Source organism: Vicia villosa, linkage group LG5 (genome assembly GCF_029867415.1).
Source record: "Vicia villosa cultivar HV-30 ecotype Madison, WI linkage group LG5, Vvil1.0, whole genome shotgun sequence".
Lineage (NCBI taxonomy): Eukaryota > Viridiplantae > Streptophyta > Magnoliopsida > Fabales > Fabaceae > Vicia > Vicia villosa.
The window spans coordinates 24,627,112-24,644,895 of NC_081184.1; positions in this window are offsets into that span (position 1 = coordinate 24,627,112).

Below are 17,784 nucleotides of genomic sequence, written 5' to 3' on the forward strand. Positions count from 1 at the left end.
GTAATCATCTCTGAATTATTTCCAGTGAAAATCAGGTCATCAACATATAGGCACACCATAAGGACATCGCCAGGATCAATGTATTTGCTATATAGCGTGTGCTCGTAAGGACATCTCTGAAAACCATTCTTCACAAAATAAGAATCAATCTTGTTATACGAAGCTCTTGGCGCCTGCTTCAAACCATATAATGCTTTCTTCAATCTATAGACTTTATCCTCCTTTCCTTTGACCAAATATCCTGCAGGCTGCTCAACATACACTTCTTCTTCCAGATTTCCATTAAGAAATGCAGACTTAACATCCATTTGATGTATTTTCCAACTATTTTGAGCTGATATTGAAATAAGCATTCTAATTGTATCTAACCTTGCAATAGGAGCAAATACTTCAAAGTAATCAATACCTGGTTTTTGTTTGTATCCTTTTGCCACCAACCTTGCTTTATAGCGATAAGCGATCAATATCACCACTGGGTTTGTACTTTGTCTTGTACACCCACTTCACTCCTATAGCTTTCTTGTCTGCTGGTAACTCTGTCAACTCTCATGTTTGATTCTTCTCTATTGTAGTGATTTCTTCATTCATGGCTTTTCTCCAATTTTCATCATCAGCTGCTTCTTCAAAAGTAAATGGCTCACAATCTGCAAATTAAGCAAAGTTGATAATCTCCTCATCAGATGGGTCATTATCATTACCCAAAACACAATCTTGTAGTCTGGCTGGTAATCTACGCGACCTTTGTTGTCTGTTGGATGTTTCTAGCTCATCAGGCGTTGTTTGTTGTCTGTTGGATGTCTCTGGCTCATCAGGTGTTAGATTATATTCATCCACCTCTTCGTAATCATTTGAAGTCACTATTGGATCTTTTTATGACTTTGAGGACCAATCCCACATTCCTCCTTCATCAAAAGTCACATCTCGACTAATAATCACCTTCTTTGTCTCTGGATTGTAAAGCTTATAGGCCTTTGAGTTTGAACTATAACCAACAAAGATACATCTTTCTCCTTTTTCATCTAACTTCTTTCTCAATTGATCTGGTACATGAGCATATGCAATACATCCAAAAACTCTAAGGTGTCGGATTGAAGGTCTTCTTCCACTCCAAGCTTCTTCGGGAGTCTTTTGTTGGACACTTTTTGTTGGACACCTGTTTAAAATATAAACTGCAGTAGCAGCAGCTTCTGCCCAAAATTCCTTAGGCATTTGTTTAGCCTTCAACATGCATCTCACCATATCCATGATTGTTCTATTCTTTCTTTCAGCAACTCCATTCTGTTGAGGTGTATACCTTGTTGTTAATTGATGCTCAATTCCATGTTGTTCAAAGAAACTTGTACCAGCGAGGTATTCTTGGCCTCTATTTGTTCTCAATGCTTTGATTTTACAACCACTTTGTTTTTCCACATATGCCTTAAATGTCTTAAAGGCATCACATGCTTCTGATTTTTGTTTCAAGTAATACACCCAAGTCTTTCTACTAAAATCATCAATAAAAGTAATAAAGTACTTACAGCCACCAGGTGTTGGTATTTCCACTGAACACAAATCTGAATGAATTATCTCTAGCAGCTTCTTTGCTTGCCAAGACATTCCAGTTGGAAATGAATCTCTATGCTTCTTTCCAATCTGACAAGTCTCGCATACTCCATTTGGAATATTTACAACAGGCAATCCATAAACATATTCTTTTCTCGACAGGTAATTCAAGCCAGAAAAATGAAAGTGACCAAATTTCATGTGCCACAACCAATCATCATTTGGAATAATAGAACTCAAGCAAGGAAATTTTTCATGTTGAATTTTCAAAGGAAATAGGCGGTTTTGTGTCATTCTTACCTTTGTGATGAATCTGCCATTTCTATCGATCAACGTGCAAAAACCATTATGAATCTGCATGTTGTAACCTTTCTCCGACAGTTGTCCCATACTCAGGAGATTGTGATGAAGACCAGGAGCATAGAAAACATCACCAATAAAGTTTTGAGTTCCATCTTTCAACCTGATAGTAATTCGTCCTTTCCCTAAAATCAGAATATTTGAATTGTTTCCAAACTAAACGGTAGATTTTACCATTTCGTTTAGAGATGAAAATAATTCCTTTTTCCCACACATATGATTACTACACCCAGTATCCAGATACCAAATATCCTCTTCTTCAGAAAATGTATTACTGGCCAAAAATAAATTTTGTGGATTTTCAAAGTACTCACCTGTATTTTGATATGAACTTTCGGCCACATTTGCTTGATGTTTGTATCTGCAATCAGCTCCTTTGTGTCCAAACTTTCCACAGTGATAACAACTATAATTCATCCTTTCTTGGTTGTAGATACCTCTTCCTCGACCACGATTGTTGAATCCAAAATTGTTTCCTCGATCACGATTGTTGTATCCAAAATTATTTCCACCTCTTCCTTGATTGGATGGATTGAAATTATTGTCTCTCCATTGATTAAAGTTGCCACGTCCTCTTCCTCCATAATTTCTTCGGCCTCTGCCTCTATAATTTCCTCTTCCTCTGTTGAAAGTATTTTGACCTCTTTCTTCTCCAATATGACTTGACTCAAAAGTGTTGTTGAAATTCACCTGACTCTTTAGAGCTTCTTCTTTTACCACTTTTTCGGTCTTTTCTAATATTCTGTTGACGTGACTTTCAATGCTTCCCTGTAATTCTGCTACAGACAGAGTATCTGTATTGTGAGACTCAATTATTGTAGTCACCACATGGTCAAACTTCATCGGCATCGTACATTGAATTTTTTCTACCACTTTGCTATCTGGAATATCTTCTCCATATACTCACATCTTGTTGACGAGATTTATAACACGAGAAAAATATTGTTCTACTGTTTCTGAATTTGACATTTCGTACCTTTCATATTCTCTACGCAGCGATTGTAATTTGGACTTCTGAGCTTTCTCTACTCCTTTATGTGACAGCTTCAATATGTCCCATGCTTCTTTAGCAGTTTTGGCATTTGCTATTTTGCCAAATATTGAGTAATCAATTCCTTGATGAATTTGTGAAAGTGCCAATTGGTCCCTTCTACGAGCGACATCATCAGCTCCTTGTTGTAAACCAGGATCCACAAAGCTCCAAACATTGTGAGCTTTTAAATGTGTTGTCATCAACAATTCCCAGTAACTAAAATCCAACTCTGCGGTTAATTTTGGACCGGACCAGACAAAATTATAATTTTCCATATATCTAAAAAATACTCACAATAATTTTTGACACAATGAGAACTCTTTTGTTCCTCACACACTCAAAAATATTTTTGACACTCACACTAGCAGGACCTAACCTGCTCTGATACCAATTTGTTATCTAATGGGACATATAAAATGAAACTAAAACTAACAAAATAAAAAGGAGAGGAAGAGAGATCTTTTACTGATACTCAATTTGTTCAAAATGTGATATGAATTACATCATAGCTAGATCCATTTATATAGGCTACAAAACTTATAAGTTAAGAAAGTAAATGGCGGTGATGTGTGGTGTAAATTGCTAGCTGTATTCTAAATTCATTTCTTACTAACTAAGAATATGCCACCTCCTTAATTAGTTGTCCAACATTAATCTTTCTTAATCATGAAGAATATTTTCCTATATTTCCACAACCTTCTTGATTTAATTATTCAACATCTCAGCACCGCATCCTATCAAGAACCTCCTCGTTTTTTGAATCGGAATCTGGCAATAAACCTATTTGAATTATGCCAAAAAACGGTTCAGAACTGATCTCAGAAAATCCTTGACTCAGCTTGACAGGCGAGAATGTGTTTTGACAACTTATCAAAGCATTATATGCTAGCATCCTTCCCCTGATATAGCCTTAATAGCTTAGACGCTTCTTCATCTTCATAACAATTCACATACTTTTTCATGAACAACATTCAGTGTGCTATTTCCGGCTTTCATGGTATGATGTGTTAATTTGATTTGCTATAAACTTATCCTAATAGTCAAGTCTTGTGCAATCAAATACTCACGCCACACCTAATAGCTATCTTTTTCACAGATCAAATCAAATAGATACACTAGCGGCAGATATAAGGCAACTTGCAACCGCGTTGCACATCAAAACAGTTACACACCTCTGCTAAATTACATGAAACCCAATGAACCATTCAAAAGAATTTCAATCTAGCACAACTGAATTTCAATGCAAATACTAATAAAGTATCTCAATCTAGCACAACTGAATTTCAATGCAAATACAAGATATCAATAATAACTCACCTTTCAAAAGAGGAGCTATATAAGAGCCAATGAACCTATAACTACAAAAGAACATGTAGAAGACAAAAGAAAATTTATCTTAGTGTTATGCATGCACTCTAAACAGTTAGGCTTAACATATTTTATTCAAAAACACCAACGAAAAACTATAGTACTCTTCATTGCACAACAAGGTCATCTTCTTATACTTCTGGTACTACTCTTAATTTCAATTTCAATCACGTTTTTTTATTCTTTATCTCTATCTTGGGTTGTGTTATCTTAATGCGGAATTAATTATACTAAATTATCCTTTTGAAGTTCCACTAATTCTCAGCAATAATATATTAAAAGGATGACATACAACCTCTCAACAACTCTCTCTAACCAATAAATTAACCACAAGATTCATACAAACAACTACAACAATTCTGCTTTGACAAAAATAATACCAAGCGCACAAAATCGAAAGGGATCAATATAGGTCAGTTGACATAAATAACCAAAACTCAACAAGTATTCAGTAATTTACACAATTGAAATAAAAAACAAATATGCATTTCTGTTGCATGTGCAAGCTTCATCTACAATGATCTCGGATCCTTATCTATTGACAATACTCACAGACATAAACACATAACACAAACACATATAACACTAGCTCTCTCTAACAATCTAAACATATTCATTTTGGTTCTTAAGTATGCAAAGCAGCACCAACTTAAACAATCAAAGCGAAAATAGTGAAAGATGAGAGAAGATTTACCTCAAAACGAATTCAAAGTTGTTGTTGCCGAGAGGACGTGTTGTCGCCGCCTGAAGTCAAATCGACAAAAATTTTAAACCTACAAAAGTTTGAAATCTGCAAAAGGTGAATGAAAGGAAATCGAACCAGTTTTGTAAGATGAAAAGAAGCAAAATCAAGCAAGGTGAAATCTAAGATTTTCGTGAGTTACGATTTTTGAATTCAGAAGAAAGGGGGTTAGGGTTCGTGAGAAGAAAGAGGGAAGACGACAACAGTGGAGAAAACAAAGTGGCGAGGCAAAACTAAATTCTATTTTTTAATTTCAATTTTAATTAACTTAAGGCAGAGCTTTTAAGAAAGCGCTTTCTAAAGTGTGGATTTAGCAGCGCTTTCTAGTTGGGCCTGTGACAGCGCTTTTATAAAGCACTTTTTATTGTTGGGCCTATGGCAGCGCTTTCTAAAAGCACTTTCTAATGTGGTCCTTTAATAACGCTTTTGTAAAGCGCTTTCTAAAGCAACCCTTTTAGCAGCGCTTTTCAAAAGCGTTGTCTAAGGCCGGCCTTTAGCAGCGCTTTTACTCATTTTCGTATCAAGTTTCCGTATTTTATTTTTTTACTTATAGTAGCGCTTTTGTATAAAAGCACTGTCTAAGGTGCACTATCTAAAGGCCTTTTTGGCGTAGCGTGCATTACATGAAAAGTCACTTTTAGCCAATTGAAGTGGGCAAGAGAGAACTATATTTTCTTAGAGTTCAATTATTCTGATTTATAGAGTTTTTGTCTAGGATTTTTCTCCCCGGCTTGATCTACCTCCACGTCTTTCTATTTGATATATCAGCTTTACTATTCTTACACTCATTTTTTACACCATTACATACACCGTATATATTGTTCACTGTATTTATACGGTAAACAGTGTTTTTTAATAAATTATTATTATTTTTTGAATTTTTTTTTAAATATTTATTTTAAAATTTATTTTATAATACAAATATAAGATTGTATCATTAACCAACTTCACAATTGTATTAACCACAAAAATGTAAGTCATTAACCAATTATTTCACTTATAATTCATTAACCACTTTCACAACTTTATTTACGAATAAAATACATATTATTAACCATGTTCTGATAGTAAATTATAAATGTATTAACCAACATTTACACTCCATTAACCAATTTTATTTTATAATTTAATATTTTTTATGTTTGAGATTTTATTAACCAAATTATAAGTTGTATTAACCAAATTTATACATAATATTAACCAAAAGTCAGAATAATAAATATACAGAATATATATTAATCAAACTTTAGACTGTATTAACTAAATTTTAATATTTTATTAACCAAATTAATTAATCTTAAAGAAAAATACATTAAAAATTCAAAAATAATATAAAAATACTGCTCACGTATTTATGAATAGTATATTAGATGTAGTTTCATTTTTTGGTGTATGAATACATTCTTCTTTTGATATATAGTATATTCATGATTTGATAATTTGATTTTAAATTCTTAGTTTCAAGAATAATCTTAATATTAATGAGGACTACTTTGTATTTTCATAATGAATATATGTTATGTATTTCGATAAGAAAATGTTTCATATTAGGAAATTTCTTTACACAGCTCCTAACCTTCTTGGTCACCTCTAGTGAAAAATCTAAAATACCCTCACTTCGGAAATGTATTTCCGAAACGTTTTTTTTTTCAAAATTTGTCTTATTTCAGAAATGCACTTAAAAAAAAAAAAAAAAATGTTTTCGGAGATGCATTTCCGAAAACACCCTTTTTTGGGTTTTCGGAGATGCATTTCCGAAAACACTTTTTTTGGGAGAGGGGGTGTCTTCGGAGATGCATATCCGAAATATTCCAAGACCAAATTGGTTTTGGAATGTTTCGAATATACACTTCCGAAAGAATTCAATAATTATTAAAAAATAAAAATCAAGGTGAATCAATACAATTAATAGGTATAAAATCAAGGTGAAACAATACAATGAATGTGAATCAATAAAATCAAGGTGAATCAAAATTTCCTAAACAATTTTAAAGTTAAAAATGATTTTACTAACTTATATAAATCAAAAACATTTTAATTCCATAAGTAAATTTTGAATTATATAGAATTAAATATAAAATTTATTCATTAAATAAAATTAGGACAAAATCTTTTTTTAATTTTTTTAAATTAAATAAAAAATTATAACTCATTTTTTAATTATGAATCAGAATAGAAATATATAAATATATAATAATAATTATTAATTTTGTAAGTGAAATATATAAATATATAATATATAAATATATAATAATTAATATATAAATATATAAATATATAATAATTATTATAAATTAAAACACTCATTTGTTTAGTTTTTATAATTATTATATAAATATATAAATATATTTATAATTAATATATAATAATTATTATATAAATATATAAATATATAAATATATAATAATTTTTATACATATATAATAATTATTATAATTATTATATAAATATATAAATATATAAATTAAAACACTCATTTTTTTAATTTTTTTGTAAATACATAATAATTATTATAAATATATAAATAAAAAATTATAACTCATTTTGTAAGTGAAATTATTTTAGTTTTTTTAATTAAAATTATTTTAAATTTTAAAATATGAATCAGAATAGAAATATATAATAATTATTATTCATAACTCGTAAATTATATCAAAATATATAATTATTATTATTCATTCCTCATAAATTATATCAAATTTATGATATATGAATTAATTAATATCCTAAAATTAATTTTTGGGATTTTTGGATATTTTTTTGTTTTTCGGAGATGCATCTCCGAATTAATCAAAATCCTAATTTTTGGAATTTTTTCGGAAATGCACTTCCTAAGTCTGAAAAAATTTAGAAAAAAAAAATATTTCGGAAATGCATTTCCGAAGCAGGGTTAAAGTTGGGTTTTCGCTGGGGTGAACTCCATAGAAAGGTGGGTAAAGAAATTTTCTTCATATTATAAGTTATCTCTTTTATATTTTCATTGTGTATAATATAACGAATATATCTGCAATCAAATCAGTGGGGCGCATTGAAGCTGTTCAAAATTGTGAGAATTTAGAATCAGTAACTAATTAGTGAGGAAATTGTAGTATGTCATTAATTACTGACGGAATTCCAATTGTGGTTTTGGTCATTGTTAGGGATAGACTAATTTATTTTGTGACGACTTAATTCTGTCGCACTTTGTGACGGGGAATAAATTCCCTTATAAATATTTTACGACATGTAAATTAATTATAAATTTTGGATCATCACAAAATCTGTCATTAAAATAGTTTGCAACAAAACTTTAATAAATTTGTGACAAATTTCTACCCTTTTTGATTTTTTTAGTAGCTATATCAAAATATTTGAAACCAAGTTATCTGATAATAAAAAATTATCAACTAGAATTCATTAAGTTTGATTTTATTGAGAATCAAGTATGAGGAAGAAGTCTCACATTTGTTAAAAAATGAAAGAATGAACACTTTATGAGAGAATCCGCGCATCTATCACCTTAAGGTTTTAGGTGGATATGTGGTGTGTCTCTCACAAAGATGTGTCCCAAGTGTAAAATATGCTCTCATTAACTCTCTTGAAGTGCCTCCAACAGTGGTATCATGAGCCTTTGATTCGAGAAAGAAACCGACTTACTTGTAATTGAAGAAAGTCAATGGATACATGTGAATGTAGAAGAAAGAGCTTTCACACGAGGGGGAGTATTGTATAGACTCACACTTGAGGAGGTTGTTGAGAATCAAGTGTGAGTAAGAAGTTCCATATTGGATAGAAAAGAGAATAATTAATGAACACTTTATAAGTGAGAGAAGCCACACACCTATCATCTTAAAATTTTAGGTGGATATATGGTATGTCTCTCACAAAGGTGAGTCTCAAGTGTAAAATATGCTTCCTCATTGACCACCTCAAAGTCCTTCCAACCGTGGTATCATGAGCCTTAGTTGAAGAAAGTCAACGGATATAAGTAAATGTGGAAGAGAAAGCTTTTACACGAGGGGTAATATGAAGGATAGAAAAACACTTAGAAAGGGGGGGTTTGAATAAGTGTAACTTTAAAAACTCTTAAGATAAAAACAATGAACACAATATTTTTATCCTGGTTCGTTGTTAACGAAACTACTCCAGTCCACCCCCTTAGAGTGATTTACCCCAACTGAGGATTTAATCCACTAATCAATCTTGATTACAATGGTTATCCACTTAGAAACACTCTAAGTCTTCTAGAGTATACTGATCACACCTTGATCACTCTAGGAAATCACCACTTAGAAACCTCTAAGTCTTTTAGAGTCTACTGATCTCACTGATTACTCTAGGAACCTTTTACAAATCAATGTAAAATAAATGTTTGCAAGAGTATGAATTTGCTTCTTAGAAAGCTATAATCACAACTGTGATATTTCTCTTAAGTTCTAAGCTTAACACTCATTAAATATTACAATGTATGTGAGGTTGAAGATGAAGTTCGTAAGTATTGATTTCAGCAGCGTTTTGGTATTCTTGTAAGAGTTGTTTGTTTTGCTTCTGATCAGAACTTCATATTCATAGGCGTTTGAGAAGATGACCGTTGAAATGCATTTAATGCGTTGCGTGACTGGACAGCTTTGCATTTAATGTTTTCACTGTTTTGTCAACTACCTCGAGCCATGCTTTTCTCTGCTTTTACTGACTTTGCCTTTTGTAGCTTCTAACGTTCCTTTTGTCAGTCAGAGATTAGACTTCATAGCCTGTCATCTAGTACTAACTTCTGATCTCAGATTTTGTGAATGCAACGTTTGAATAATCAGAATCAGAGTTACAGCTTGGTGCAGAGCATCTTCTTGTCTTCTGACTTTGAAGTGCTTTAGCGTGATACCATAAGAACTTCAGTGCTTCTGCTTCTGATCTCAAGTTCTTCTGATGCTTCATAGACCATGTTCTGATTCTGCTTGACCATCTTCTGATGTCTTGCGAGAGCATGTTCTGATGCTGCAATCCTGAACCTTCTGATTCAGTGCTTCTTAGCGCTGAATTGTGCATACTCCTTATATATTTCCTGAAATGGAAAATGCATAGGATTAGAGTACCACATTGTCTTATACAAAATTCATATACATTGTTATCATCAAAACAAGAATATTGATCAGAACAAATCTTGTTCTAACAATCTCCCCCTTTTTGATGATGAAAAAAACATATATTATTGATATGAATTTGCAATCAGAATATCAGATGACACAAGACAATTACACAGATATAGCATAAGCATATAATCAGAGTGTGTGAATATGTCTCTCCCTGAGATTAACAATCTCCCCCTGAAATAAATACTAGAAGAATTTATAAATAAAAGACTTCCCTGAGTATTTTTCATTTCAGCAGAGACTTTCACTTTGCCTAGAACTTCAGAACATTCAGAGCTTCTGCTTCTTGCTTCCATAGGACAGCTTCAGAGCTTTGAATTTCTTCTTTGTTGTCATAGCATGCTTGATTGAATCAGAACATTCTTGAATGTATCAGAGCATCATCAGAGCATCTTTACATCCTGAAATGTTTCAGAAACATACTAGCAAAAATATCAGAACATGAATGTATCAGAGCATTCTTGATAACTATCATGTATCAGAGCATTCTTAATGAATAGCATTTATCAGAGCATTTAAGATGAAGAAAATGTATCAGAGCATATTCTCTAATGAGAACGTCAGAGCATTCTATGAATGACTATTAGAACATTCTTCTTCTTGCTTCTGATCTTGAAGCTTCACAGCACTAAGCTTGCTTCAATTTTCCAAGTACATGCTTCTTTATAGAATTGCTTTTCCCATGTATTTGCTTCTCATGTTGAGCTTTTTCAGAATATCTTCAATCCTGCAAAAAATCTCAAAGACATAGAACTTGCAAATAATGTTAGGAATGTTGAGACTTAATCCCAGCAACTGATAATATAAATCAAATCAATTATCATGTTTCTCCCCCTTTTTGTCATAACATCAAAAAGCATTAAAAGATTCAGATGATAAAAGACACATAAAGTGAAGAAGATAATATTTCATTGATTAACAAAATATATCAGAAGTACAAGAGAGAATAGAAGCAGATGCAAGAAACAGATGCAAGAAACAAGAAAACATCTAAGACCAAGACACACTACGACTAGCCTATCTTAGAAGCTATCTTGGCCAGAAGGTTTTGAATCTCAGCAGCGCTTTCTGTCTGCGTCTTCATAAAAGTTCTGAACTCATTGTGAGTTTCCTCATGCTTGTCCAGACGAGAAGCAAGATCAGCTTGATTCTGTTGAAGAGCCTTCATGGTGTTCATTAGAACAGAAGGTCCAACAGAAGAAGCGTCAAAGCTATTATCCAGAAGAGGAGTCTCAGCAGCAGCCTCGACCATGAGAACATCAGCTTGATTTTCCTTAAGAGTATATAGGAGAAGGGATTTCAGAATCTGAATTCTCTAAAGCTAGAAGAATTTCAGCCAAGTTCTGAGGAGGTGTAGGAGCAGCAGGTTCTGATGGGTATTCAACTTCTGGATATACCATATTTGGTGCCTTAGCCGAGGGATTCTCCCTTAACCAGTTGAATAAGAACCGAAAGTCGCCGGTCAGAACATGGAGTGAAGGCTTCCGCACAACCATAGCCAAAGGATGAACTTCTTCAAGCTCATCAACAAATTACTTCTCTTCAAGAGATTTCCAGCACCTGATGGGATGATAGTACTTCCCATCATCTAACTCCAAGGAGTAACCAGAAGATCCAGGAGCTACAGCTGAACATCTCTTCTGCATATTCAGAAGATCAATCTAAATTTTCTTCTTAAAAATCTTCCACAACCTACTAACAGCAACAAGATCCATCTTGGAGTCATAAGCAGCTCCATCTTGGAGTAATAAGCAGCTCTCAAAGTATCCAGTCCAGATATGACTTTATAGTTAATTAAGTCATAACAAGAATCGATAGAGGGTTCAGGAGGATTGAAGGTGAATTGATAATCAGGGTAAAGAAGACTATATGGTTTAGATTTTCTTGAGAATAAAGCAGGGGTAGAAGAAAGGGGACGTTTTCTTTTTGTTGTTTTGGAAGAGGATGGAATTTCAGAAGGAGGAGGCTTTTTCTGAGGGGGATGGTTAGAAGAATCATCATGGTAAATATCATGAATGAGCTTCGCAAACTGTTCTTCAGTTTTTGGTATTTTGAGAGACTCTTTAGGTTTCTTTTGTTTCTTTACTTTCTTAGAATCAAGTCCTTCTTCTGTGGCCTTTCTCTTCAGCTTCTTCTCTTTTTTCTTACTTTCCTTATTTATTAACTCATCCAGAGATGGAAGAGTCCTTCCACGAATCCAAGCAGGATCAACAGAAGTTTGAGCTTTGACACACGACTTCAGATAACATTTAACAAATTTGTCTAGCTCCTCTTTGAACATGTGAGAGAAACTCACAACAGGAGTTCTTCTAGTCAGAATATCTTGAAACATTTTTGAAGGAGTCGTCACCTTTTTAATCAGCTGCATCCTTTTTAGAGTCTGAGCATTCAGAATAACCCCTTGGATAACAGACAAGTTCTTAGATGAGCCAGCTGCTCTCAGAACATCTATCAAGCCACTTTCAATCAGAATATCTGAAATTATCCTTCCAAGAGGGATAGTATTCTTCTTGAGTTTAGGATTCTTCTGACGTTCCTCATCTCTTGATTCTTCAATATTTGTCTTCAAATTGTTGAAAAAGAATGTGTGGTAGATTGACTCTCATGCCTTTTTCAATGCAGAATAATACATACTTCTGATCCTGATTGACATAGGTAGAGTTTGATGGTTTTCTATGATAGATAGATCCTAGAATAATCTCAGACCATACTCTGTAGGAAGGCTTCAAGGCAGTAGTGAAGGGAGAGGCAATACTAGAAGAAAACAACTCTCGATCGACTTTCTCCCAATCAGTTCTTCCATGAAGAGCACTAGTGATTCCATCTATACCATCAAGACCATACAATTTTCTTATCAACTTCTCAATCACAACGAATTCATGCCCTAGCACGAAGGAGATGATGGCAGTTGAAGTAACCGTAGCATGTGTCCAGAAATCCTTAACCAATAAAGGGTAAACTGGTCTAATCAACCTTTCAAAGTAATTTTACCATCCTTGTACAAGCATTGCAGTTTTGGTTTTGAAATCATGTGCCATAAGATTTTCAAAATCCACCATTGTTTCGCAGAGAACCTCCAGTTCATTATAAGGAATCGAACAAGACTTCAAAGGAAAATATGCAAGTTTCCTTTGTTGAACATGATGTGACGATGATGCCTTGCGTTGAACATTCGAGGATGAAGCCATAGACACACACTGAGATTAGGGTTTAGTAACTAGGGTTTATGTAAAACGAGAGAGATGAACAATAATAGACAACGAATAAAGAGAGAGACAGTGGAAAGAGATAAAATGATATGGAGATGAGTTTATATAGAGACGGATTTGAAATGAAATGCAATATGATTCTGAATGAACAGTTACGAGATGCAGAGAATCAATGCAATTAATGTTGAGTGATGTTAAGGCAAGAACGTGATATTTGAAATGATTTGCACAGTTACCTAGGGCGGTGTCTCATCAACTGCACGCATGCTTGTCCCTTTAGAGTGAACACATGTTCATCTTCTGGAATAGCTGGTGACAGTTGTTTTGCTTTAAAAGAGATTCTGAATCAACTTAGACATATGAAACGTTAGCAATAACAGAATTAGAATATCTAACTGACTAACAATCAGAACTTCTTATAAAAGAAAAATAAATGATCATTTCAAATCTAGTCCATATATCAGAACTTCTCATCTTCTCATTCTGGGCATAAATCCATACTGATATTCTTCAGAATGAACTTAAACCTATCTTCAGCAAGGGATTTTGTAAAGATATCAGCCCATTGATGGTCTGTATCAACAAAGTTTAAAGATAGAACACCCTTCTGAACATAGTCCCTAATGAAATGATGTTTAATCTCAATATGTTTAGCTTTGGAATGTAAGATTGGATTCTTAGATAAACATATAGCAGAAGTATTATCACAAAAGATAGGAATGTTACTCTCATATATCTGATAATCTTCTAGCTGACTCTTCATCCAGAGCATCTGTGTACTACATCCAGCAGAAGCAACATATTTTGCTTCTGTTGTAGAGAGGGCAATTGTAGCTTGCTTCTTGATGTACCAGGAGATCAGGTGACTTCCAAGAAATTGACAACTTCCAGAATTACTTTTCCTTTCAACTCTATCTCCAGCGTAATCAACATCACAGAATCCTACTAAGTTGTATTCTTCAGATCTTCTGTAGACTAAACCAACATTAGTAGTACCTTTCAGATACCTCAGAATTCTCTTAACAGCTGTTAAGTGAGATTCTCTAGGATCTGATTGGAATCTTGCATACACACAAACACTGAATAAAATATCAGGTCTAGAACCAGTAAGAAAGTACTTGAGTTCTCCCATCATGCTCATTTCAAACTCAGCCTGCATAGACTTAGCAAACTCCTTTCCAAGTGTAGCATTAGAGGTTCCAAAGATAATATCATCAACATAAATTTGGCAAATTAAAATATCCTTTTTAAAGGTTTTACAAAAGAGAGTAGTATCCACTTGTCCTTTAGTGAAACCATTATCCAGAAGGAAAGAACTTAATCTTTCATACCAAGCTCTAGGAGCTTGCTTCAGACCATATAATGATTTCTTTAATTTGAAAACATGTTCTGGAGACTTAGAGTCTTCAAAACCAGGAGGTTGGTGGACATATACTTCCTCATCTATATAACCATTTAATAAGGCACTCTTAACATACATCTGATATAGAGTGATGTTATGTTGAGTGGCAAAAGAAATTAATAAGCGAATAGATTCTAACCTGGCCACCAGTGCAAAGGTTTCTATATAGTCTATACCTTCTTGCTGACTATAGCCCTGAGCAACCAGTCTGGCTTTGTTTCTTACAACTTCTCCTTTTTCGCATAGCTTGTTCTGAAGACCCACTTGGTTCCAATGATGTTGAATCCTTTTGGTCTTTGAACAAGATCCCATACGTCATTACTTGTAAACTAATTGAGTTCTTCTTGCATGGCAATTATCCAGTCAGCATCCTCTAGAGCTTGATCAACAGAAGTTGGCTCGATAAGAGATACTAGACCAAATTGACATTCTGCATTGTTCTTAAGGAATGATCTGGTTTTGATAGGATCTTCTGTCTTCCCAAGGATAACATCTTCTGAGTGAGCAGAGTTGAGTCTAGAAGATCTTCTGATAGTTGACTCTTCAGAAATTCTGAGATTCTCTAATGATGCAGCAACTTGATCTTCTGACACTTTGCTTCTGGGTTCTTCAGCTTCTGAGTTAGAGATTTCAATATCTGCAAAATTCTCAAACTGCTTTGGCTTTTCAAGACCAAGCTTATCATCAAATCTGATATTGATTGATTCTTCAACAATCAATGTTTCAGTATTGTATACTCTGTAGCCTTTTGAGCGTTCAGAATATCCAAGAAGGAAACACTTCTGTGCCTTAGAATTAAACTTACTCAGATGATCTTTAGTGTTCAGAATATAACATACGCATCCAAATGGATGGAAGTAAGAAGTATTGGGCTTTCTGTTCTTCCACAATTCATAAGGAGTCTTATTAAGAATAGGTCTTATAGAGATTCTATTCTGAATATAACATGCAGTATTTATTGCTTCTGCCCATAAATGCTTAGCCATATTGGTTTCATTGATCATGGTTCTGGCCATTTCTTGTAGAGTCCTATTCTTTCGCTCTACAACTCCATTTTGCTGTGGATTTCTAGGGCAAGAGAAATCATGGGCAATACCATTTTCTTTGAAATAAATCTCAAAGAATATGTTCTCAAATTCTCCACCATGATCACTACTGACCTTTATGATTTTACACTCTTTCTCAGATTGAATCTGAGTGCAGAAGTCAAAGAACACTGTATGAGACTCATCCTTGTGTTTCAAGAACTTTACCCATGTCCATCTGCTATAATCATCTACGATGACTAATCCATATTTCTTCCCTCTGACAGATGCTGTTTTGACTGGGCTAAACAGATCAATGTGCAGAAGTTCTAACGTCCTAGAGGAAGAAAAACCATTCTTAGACTTGAATGCAGCTTTGGAAAACTTCCCTTTCTGACATGCTTCGCAAAGGGCATCTAATTTATATTTCAGATTAGGGAGTCCTCTGACCAGATTAAGTTTGTTAATCTGAGAAATCTTTCTCTAACTAGCATGGCCTAATCTTCTGTGCCAGACCCATTGCTCTTCACTAACCGACATAAGACAAGTTACCTTCTGATTCTTAAGATTTTGAATATCAATCTTGTAAATGTTGTTCTTTCTCTTGCCTGTATATAGGATTGAGCCATCCTTCTGACTTACAGCTTTGCAAGACTTTTGATTGAAGATTATGTCATAACCATTGTCACTTAATTGACTTATGGACAATAAGTTATGAGTTAATCCATCTACAAGAAGTACATTAGTTATGGAAGGAGAGTTACCAATACTTATGGTTCCAGAGCCAATAATCTTGATCTTCTGATCTCCTCCAAACTTTACTTCTCCAGCTGACTTAAGCACCAGGTCTTGGAACATAGACCTTTTTCCCGTCATGTGCCGCGAGCACCCAGAGTCCAGGTATCATGACATGTTTTGCTTTGTCTTCTTTGCTGCCAAGGATATCTGCAACAAAAATTATCTTCTCCTTAGGTACCCACATTTTCTTGGGTCCTTTCTTGTTAGTTCTCCTCAAGTTCTGATTGAACTTGGGTGTAGCATGATAATTAACAGGAGGTACAACATGATATTCCTTAGTTTGAGCAACATGATATTTTCTATTTTGTGTCACATGCTTCTTTGTGTGTGTAATGTGAAAGCTTTTAGCATGTGCAGTGAGCCTAATATCATGGGAGTGGCCATACTTGAACTGATCATACAATGGCTTGTATGTGATTTTCATATCATCTACAGGTTCAAGTTTGTATGGGGTTTCAACCTCATAACCTATGCCAACTCTCTTGTTTCCACTAACAGCATATATCATAGAGGCAAGTTGACTTCTTCCAATACCTCTAGATAAGAACTTCCTGAAACTCAAGTCATATTCTTTAAGAATATTGTTCAAGCTTGGAATAGACTTTTCTGAACCAGAAGATGACTCAACATCTTTAGATAGTTTTAAAACTTTTTCTTTGAGTTCAGAATTTTCTAATTCAAGCTTCTTAGTTTCAGATACAAAGAGCTTTCTCAGCTTTTTGTATTTGATACTAAGCTTAGCCTTGATTTCAAGAATTTCAGCTAATTTGGAAGCAAGCTCATCTATAGACAGTTCAAAAAATACCTCTTCAGAGTCAGAGTTTGATTCTGATGTAGATTCTGATTCAGCATCCACTGTAGCCATCAGCGCTATGTTGGCTTGCTCGTCTTTAGAGTCTGATTCTGATTCTGATGAATCTGAATCATTCCAAGTTGCCATAAGACCTTTCTAATTTTGGAACTTCTTCTTGGGTTTCTCCCTCTGAAGCTTTGGACACTCACTCTTGTAATGTCCTGGCTCCTTGCACTCAAAGCACGTGTGTAACGCCCATAAATGTGTTTTTCTGATTAATTGTGATGTTTGCTATATTTTTCCTAATTTTACCGTTTTCGAGTCGAGTCAGTCGGTAAATATTAATTATGTTAATATTTTACTTATTACTTTCCATGTGTGTAATT